Below are 6,000 nucleotides of genomic sequence, written 5' to 3'. Positions count from 1 at the left end.
AAGAGGGAATGTGGACGCCAACACACAGAGGGAAAACTGCGTGAAGACCCAGGAAGAAGGTGCCATCTACGAGTCAAGGAGAGAAGTCTCAGAAGAAACTAGCCCTGGGGACTCCCTGGCAGTCCAGTGGTTAGGACTCTGCACTTTCACTGTGAGGTCCCCGGTTCCATTTCTGGTCAAGGAACTAAGATCCCACAAGCCGTGTGTGGCATAACCAAAAAGAAGGGGAAAAAAAGAAACCAGCCCTGCTGACACCTTGACCTTAAACTTCTAGCCTTCAGAATTGTGAGAAATGAATTTCTGTTGTTTAAGCCACTCCATCTATAGTATTTTGTTACGGCAGCTTTAGCAAACTGATAGAGATGCGTCCTTGGATTTTTTTTTTCCGCAGGTACTTCACAAAGTGTGAGGGCACTAATGAAAGGAGGCGGTGGTGAGAGCTCAAGCAGCCCTGTGGGAAGGAAACGTAGAGACCCCAGAAGCGTGCATGCGTGCTCAGTTCATGTCTGACTCCGCGACCCCATGGACTGTAGCCCACCAGGCTCCTCTGTCCATGGAATTTTTCAGGCAAGAATCCTGGAGCGGATTGCCATTTCCTTTTCCAGGGGCTCTTCCCTACCCAGGGACCGAACCTGAGTCTCTTGCATTGGCAGGCAGATTCTTTACCACTGAGCTCCCTGGGAAGCCCAGAGACCACAGAAGAGACTCTGTCAGAACTGGATGAGGGGAACTTCCCTGGCAGTCCAGTGGTTCAGACTCTACACTTCCATTGTAGGGGGCCCGGGTTCGGGCCCTGGTTGGGGAAACTAAGATCCTGCACGCCACATGGTACAGCCAAAAATAATAATACAAATTACTTAAAAAACAAACAAACAAACTGGGTGATGAACTCCATCATGAGGAATATTCTTTTCTACCAAGATCGCTTTCGAGTTGATGGCACAGCCCTGACGGGAGTGGGGATTTTCAGGATGCTGCCAGGCCACAAGGCCCTGTATAAGGAGCAGAGCTTTCTGTGGCATTCTGCTCACAGCCCTTCTGTGCCTCTGCCCTGTCCCTCCCCGCTCCCAAGAGTCACGTTCACGTCCAGCCTCTCTGGCTGGAACAATGGTGCTGCTGTGTGAGTGGGGACACTGCCCTGCACAGGCTGCACCGGCAGACCCTCTGGGCTCCTTGGCTCTCTCTGCCAGGCTAGAGACACAGAGGGAGGGGCCTCCCTCCTGGGCCAAGGAGGACCCCAGCGGGTGGCCGGGCCTCAACTCCCCAACTTTCAGAAGTGGGAAAACCCAGGTTGAGGGACATTCTCAGTTCAGTTCAGTTCAGTCGCTCAGTCGTGTCCGACTCTTTGCAACCCCATGAATCGCAGCACTGCCAGGCCCCGCTGTCCATCACCAACTCCCAGACTTCACTCAGACTCACGTCCATCCAGTCAGTTGTTAAGGGAAGCACACTGATTAAAACCACCCACCCTGGCCAGGTATCATAGTAACCATTTGCATGAGTTGTTTTATGACAGGAGCTCCTGATAAGGAATACGGAACAAATAAGCCACCCCCAACCGGAAGAGTTCAGGAAAGGTCAAAAGGAGACACCGTGTCCGTCCACTTCCCAGAATCCCTTTCGCTAGCATCCATCTTGACTGAGCCATGTGTGCAGCCACCAGGAAAGACTCTGAATTAAAACAATTGGCCAAAGACCACCCAGAAACTAATCCCATCACCATAAAACCCGAGACTGCGAGCCACGTGGCAGAGCAGTACTCCTGGGTTCCCTTACCCTACTGCTCTCCACCCGGGTGCCCTTTCCCAATAAAGTCTCTTGCTTTGTTACCACATGTGTCTCCTCGGACAATTCATTTCCGAGTGTTAGACAAGAGCCCAGTTTCGGGCCCTGGAAGGGGTCCACCTTCCTGCAACAAGTGATGCCATCCAGCCATCTCATCCTCTGTCGTCCCCTTCTCCTCCTGCCCCCAATCCCTCCCAGCATCTGAGTCTTTTCCAATGAGTCACTCTTCGCATGAGGTGGCCAAAGTACTGGAGTTTCAGCTTTAGCATCATTCCTTCCAAAGAAATCCCAGGGCTGATCTCCTTCAGAATGGACTGGTTGGATCTCCTTGCAGTCCAAGGGACTCTCAAGAGTCTTCTCCAACACCACAGTTCAAAAGCATCAATTCTTCGGCGCTCAGCCTTCTTCATAGTCCAAGTCTCACATCCATACTTGACCACTGGAAAAACCATAGTCTTGACTAGACATTCTACATCTTCCTTAAAATTACACAGTAGTAATGAGAGTCCCTCAACTAGTGTGGGCTGACCCACAAAGATTGGCAGTCACCTTGTGCTCTAAAAACTCCACAGAATTCCCTGGCCGTCCAGTGGTTAAGACTCCATGCTTCCACTGTCGTGGGCCCTGGCTCAGTCCCTGGTCAGGGAACTAAAGATCCTGCAAGCTGCACAGTGTAGCCAAAAAAAAAAAAAAATTAAAAATAAATAATAAAAAGCTCCTGTTCTTAGACATAGACATAAAGAACAGATTTATGGACACAGGGGAGAAGAGAGGGTGGGATGTATAGAGACAGTAACTTGGAAACAAACATTACCATATGTAGAACAGATAGCCAATGGGTATTTGCAGTTTGACTCAGGGAACTCAAACCAGGCTCTCTAAAGACCTAGAGGGGTGGGATGGGAAGGGAGGTGGGAGGGAGGTTCATGAGGGAGGGGACATATGTATACCTATGGCTGATTCATGGTGATGTTTGGCAGAAACCAGCACAATTCTGTAAAGCATTTATCCTTCAATTAAAAAAAAAGCTCCAGTTTTTCCAAGAGGCATGCTCATTTATCCCATGAAAAAAGGCCTGCCCTGTGGCAGTGGGGGAGAAGGAGGTGCCAGAGATGAAAGTAATGAGTAGAAGAGTAAAATCAACCAATATATTGTTCAAAGAGTATTTTCAAATTAGTAGGTTTAACAATATGTGGCGGCTCAGCGGTAAAGAATCCACCTGGAATGCAGGAGTTGCCCGCAACTTGCGTTTGATACTTGGGTCAGGAAGATCCCCTGGAGTAGGAAATGGCAACCCACTCCAGTATTCTTACCAGGAAAATTCCATGGACAGAGGAGCCTGGTACAGTCCATGGGGTCGCAAAGAGTCGGACATGACTGAACACGCATGCAACACAACAATACAGGGAAAAACCAGTTGGTGCTTTCAGAGGGCAGGTTGGTTTTAACTCCCACCACTAAAGAAAAAGACACAAGTATTTGCTATGGACTGGATGTTTATGTCTCCCACCAGGTTCTTATGTTGAAGTCCCAACCCTCAATGTGTTGGTATTAAGGGGCAGGTCTTCTGACAGGGGATTAGATTTAGATGAGATCTTGCCAGTGGGGTCCTCGTCATGGGATTAATGCCTTTATTTAGAAGAGGAAGAGGCCCAGACCAAGCTCTCTCTCTCTCTTTCCATGTGAATACATGGAGAAAGGCCTTAAGCACACAATGAGAAATTGACCATCTGCAAGCCAGGAGGAGGGTCCTCACCAGAGTTGGACCATGCTAGCCCCTTGATCTCAAGTTTTCCGCCTCCAGAACTGTTAGAAAAAAAAATGTCTCTTGTTTACGCCACCCAGTCTGTGGTATCTTGTCATGGCAGTGTTTATAGGAAGGAAGCCGTAGAAAGGGAGAGGTTAAAGATGAGTTTGAGCAAACTCTGGGAGATAGTGAAGGACAGGGAAGGCTGGTGTGCTGCAGTCCATGGGGTGGGAAAGAGACAGACACGACTGAGCAACTTAACAACAACAGTGACCAAGCTCAGAGAGGGGGAAGTGACAGTAAGTGAGTTTCTTGCTGAGAAGATGGAAGAGAATAGGATTCGGTGCTCCAGCAGAAGTACTAGACATAGCCAGTTTGGTTGAACACTCTCCCATCACAACAAGAAGCCAAAGAGAAGAATTTGTGCTGATGACAGTGAGTTTAAAGATTTGGTATAAAGTTCAGGTCATCTGCTGAGAGTAAAGGAGGAGATAGGAAACTTTGAAATAATCTTCATGAAGAAAAAATGGTTAAACTTATTAGGGAAGATTGGCTGTGTTGAAGCCTTGAGATTGGTGACAATGGCTTTTTCTTCTTTTTCAAATTGAAGAATAGTTGATTTATAATGTATTAGTTTCAGGTGTAAAACAAAGTGATTCATATATATATATTGCTGTTGTTTAGTCACGAAGTCACGTCCAACTCTTTTGTGACCCCATGGACTGTAGCCCATCAGGCTCCTCTGTCCATGGGATTTCCCAGGCAAGAACACTGGAGTGGGTTGCCGTTTCCTTCTTCAACGGATCTTCCCAACCCAAGGATTGAACTTGTGTCTCTTGTGTTGGCAGGTGGATTCTTTACCAATGAACCACCAGGGAAGCCTATATATATATTCTTTTCCAAATTCTTTTCCTTTATAAGTTATTACAGAATGTTGAGTATATTCCCTGTGCTATACAGTGGGTCCTTGGTGATTATTTATTTTGTGTATAGTAGTGTGTATATGTTAATCCCAAACTCCTCATTCACCTTCCCTCCCTCTTTTTCCTTTGGTAACTGTAAGTTTGTTTTCTATGTCTGTGGGTCTACTTCTGTTTGTAAATAAGTTCATTTGAACCTTTTTTTTAAGATTCCACATATAAGTGATATCATATGTATTTGGTTTTGCTGGCTTATTTAACTTGGTATGATCTCTCAATTCATGTTGCTGCAAATGGCATTATTTCATTCTATTTATGGCTAATATTCCATTGTATTAATATGTATGTACCATATCTTCTTTATCATTCATCTATTGATGGACATTTATTTTGCTGCCATGTCTTGGCTATCATAAATAGTGCTGAAATGAACATTTGGGTTCATGTATCATTTTGAATTATAGTTTTGTCTGGATGTATGCCCAGGAATGGGATTGCTGGATCTTATGGTAACTCTATTTTATTTTTTTGCCACACTGCAAGGCTTGTAGGATCTTTGTTCCCCGATCAGAGATTGAACCTGTGCCCGTTGTATTGCAAGCTAAGTTCTTAACCACTAGACCACCAGAGGTGCTTCCCTGGTGGCTCAGTGGTAAAGAATCTGCCTGCAATTCAGGAGACAAGGTTTCAATCCCTGGGTCAGGAAGATATCCTGGAGGAGAGCATGGCAACCTACACAAGTATTCTTGCTGAGAAAATCCCATGGACAGAGGAGCCTGGCTGGCTGTGGTCCCTGGGGTTGCACAGTTGGACACAGCTGAAGCGACTACATATGCATGAGATCACCAGGGAAGTCCCTAAGTCAAAATCTTCATTTTGAAATTTATTTCATTGAAATAATTTAAAAACCTATTTTTCTAAGGATGTGTTCATAGCTTTGCACCCATTAAACAAATATATGAAGCACCCACTATGTACCACTTCTCCAGACACTGGGAATACAAACAGTGAGCTGTTAAAAACTTAACAGCTTAAGTTAAGGCTTAACTTAAAACTTCAAATCAGATCAGATCAGATCAGTCGCTCAGTCGTGTCCGACTCTTTGCGACCCCATGAATCACAGCACACCAGGCCTCCCTGTCCATCACCAACTCCTGGAGTTCACTCAGACTCACGTCCATCAAGTCAGTGATGCCATCCAGCCATCTCATCCTCTGTCATCCCCTTCTCCTCTTGCCCTCAATCCCTCCCAGCATCAGAGTCTTTTCCAATGAGTCAACTCTTCGCATGAGGTGGCCAAAGTACTGGAGTTTCAGCTTTAGCATCATTCCTTCCAAAGAAATCCCAGGGCTGATCTCCTTCAGAATGGACTGGTTGGATCTCCTTGAAGTCCAAGGGACTCTCAAGAGTCTTCTCCAACACCACAGTTCAAAAGCATCAATTCTTCGGCGTTCAGCCTTCTTCACAGTCCAACTCTCACATCCATACATGACCACAGGAAAAACCATAGCCTTGACTAGACGAACCTTTGTTGGCAAAGTAATGTCT

The sequence above is a fragment of the Bos grunniens genome, chromosome 21 (genome assembly GCF_055505025.1).
Source record: "Bos grunniens cultivar Pamir isolate PY7600 chromosome 21, Bosgru_T2T1.0, whole genome shotgun sequence".
NCBI classification, from domain to species: Eukaryota; Metazoa; Chordata; class Mammalia; order Artiodactyla; family Bovidae; genus Bos; species Bos grunniens.
This window is presented reverse-complemented; position numbering follows the sequence as displayed.